This window comes from Aplysia californica, unplaced genomic scaffold (genome assembly GCF_000002075.1).
Source record: "Aplysia californica isolate F4 #8 unplaced genomic scaffold, AplCal3.0 scaffold00348, whole genome shotgun sequence".
Lineage (NCBI taxonomy): Eukaryota > Metazoa > Mollusca > Gastropoda > Aplysiida > Aplysiidae > Aplysia > Aplysia californica.
This window is the reverse complement of record NW_004797618.1, coordinates 108,879-110,961: the sequence shown is the minus strand read 5'-3', so window position 1 is coordinate 110,961 and position 2,083 is coordinate 108,879. Positions and strand designations below refer to the sequence as shown.

At 43.1% G+C, this 2,083-nt stretch overlaps 1 protein-coding gene across 1 annotated transcript in view; it reads left to right on the top strand.

Moving 5' to 3' along the window:
• Positions 1 to 2,083, top strand: part of LOC101846011 (girdin) — a gene marked incomplete in the record, with an annotated part of 124,263 nt that overhangs the window by 76,699 nt on the left and 45,481 nt on the right.

Sequence of the window (2,083 nt, the reverse complement as noted above, 5' to 3'; positions counted from 1 at the left end):
GCTGAGGAGAAAAGAGCAAAGAAATGAGTACACCCATAAGCTTAATATTTGACAACGGGACACAGACAAAGTTAGCTTGCATTGTTCAGAAGAACGTCTCAGGGTGTGGGTCTCGGTTCGAAGCAAGTCGCTTCGTACGTAACAGTCTTATTCCAGCTGAAGGTGTATAATTTGGCGGCTAGGCCCGCGGGTCCGCCCCTCCCCCCTCTCTCTCTCAGCCCACTTAATTAAAGGTTCCGCTTGCTAATGACCCTCTCCGCGGTTATCCACCGCTGTGTGTTTGTGGCTAAAGGGGGGAGGAGTCATTTGATCCTTGTCTGTAGTGTTGGTATATGTTTTTACAATGCCGTTAAAGTCGGCCCCTCGCCCGCAGATGTGGGGGCAAAGAGTGGATAGTACAGTGGCAGTAGATACAGCGTCCATGTATTCATTGACAAATTGAGAGTTATTATTCCGCACTTTGTCTTTTGTGAAACTCAGTTCGTAGTTGTCATTTGTAAAGTGGAGGTGGGGCGTGGCTGGTTGGCGTGTGTATTTTGCTCTTTCTTTCCTAACAATCATCAGCTGTCGTCCTTTCCTCCTTCTTTTTTGTGTTTGATACTCTCTTGTAACACCTCTAATCTTCGGCACTTATATGACTTTATTGTGTTTCAAGTGCCATAACACTCTTTCTAAAACTGAGAAAAAGGAGGTGGGTGATGTTCACGATTCCGTAGCGGCCCAGATTTTCCGTCATCAATGATTTGCTGCCTTATTGGGTTTGGAGCTTTCGGAGGAGAAATGTTCAGTTTTAGGGAATTTCTATTGAAGTATAAAGTTTGTAGGGATGTAAGGAGCAGAATGTTAAGAGGAATATTTAGTGAGCGGATATCGACAAACTGCCTTCAAAGGGGATATCACCAAGTTGAAAAGATTATTACATCTTCTGTCCTTTTCCTAGTTCTGTAAGCCTGCCCAAACTCATTTCCTCTTGTCTGATGCCACTTGGGGTGGAACCTGAGCGTAAAAGGGTGGAATGTACAGCCTTTACCTTAGCGTTTGCGCCCCCCAACGCGTGGATAACTTGTTGTTCACTTAGGGGGAAACGTTTGTATGAATAGTTCTTCTTACTGATTGTTTGTCCCCGAGCTCGGCTCTGTGATACATTGAGGTTTGTGTTGAATTTTTTTGTTTGTTTGTTTTGCAGGTACTGTTGTTGTTGTTGTTGTGGTTGTTGCTGTGGTTGTTGTTGTTTTTGCTGGGCGTTTTACTTGTTTTCATATTTAGGGGTGGATGTTGGGGTTGTTTTTGTTTATTTGTTTGTTTTTGTTGATATTGTTGTTGCTGCTGTTTGTGGGGGTTGTTGTTGTTGGTGGTGGTGGTGGTTGTGGTCTTTTATTTTGTTGTTGTTTGTTGTTGTTTTTACTTACATATCCTCTATTTATTCTGGCACCTTGGTGAGAGAGCCATTTCTTGTTTTTGCCCATTGACAATCGATCACTAAGGGGGTGACTTATTTCTCAGACCCCGTTTTCATGAGATGTGTTTCTGTATTTAAAAAAACGTTTATAAGATTCCTCATGTTTTCAACTTCGCTTGGTGTTCGATTGGCTCTCCGTTGGGTTCTGCCCCCATCTACCTACTTTTCTTATGCACTATTTCCGTTGGCCTAGAGCAGTTCTTGTCCGAATGTTTGCGTTACTGCGCCGACTTCCGTACTTCATTTAAACAATACCAATCTTGCTGTAGGTGGGTGGCAGGTGCTCTGGTGCTCTTCTTTCTAATCAAACTTCTATCGTCCTTATCTCTCCTCCGTGGGTGGTTGGCGGGTGCTCTGGTGTGGTTTTCTCCTTCTTTCCTATCAAACACCTATCATCCTTATCTACCCTTCTTCTTTTTTATGTTTGTTACTCGCTTGTAACACCTCTAATCTTCTGGCGCTCATATGACCTTTTGCGAGCGCCCTAAAACCTCTACTAAAACCCCCCCCAAAAAAACTATCTCTCCTCCTGCTGTTTGTGTTGCTGTTTTGTGACCCCTCAAATCTTCAGCACTTGCGTGACCTTATTTTGATTATAATGATAATTGATTATAATTATAATAA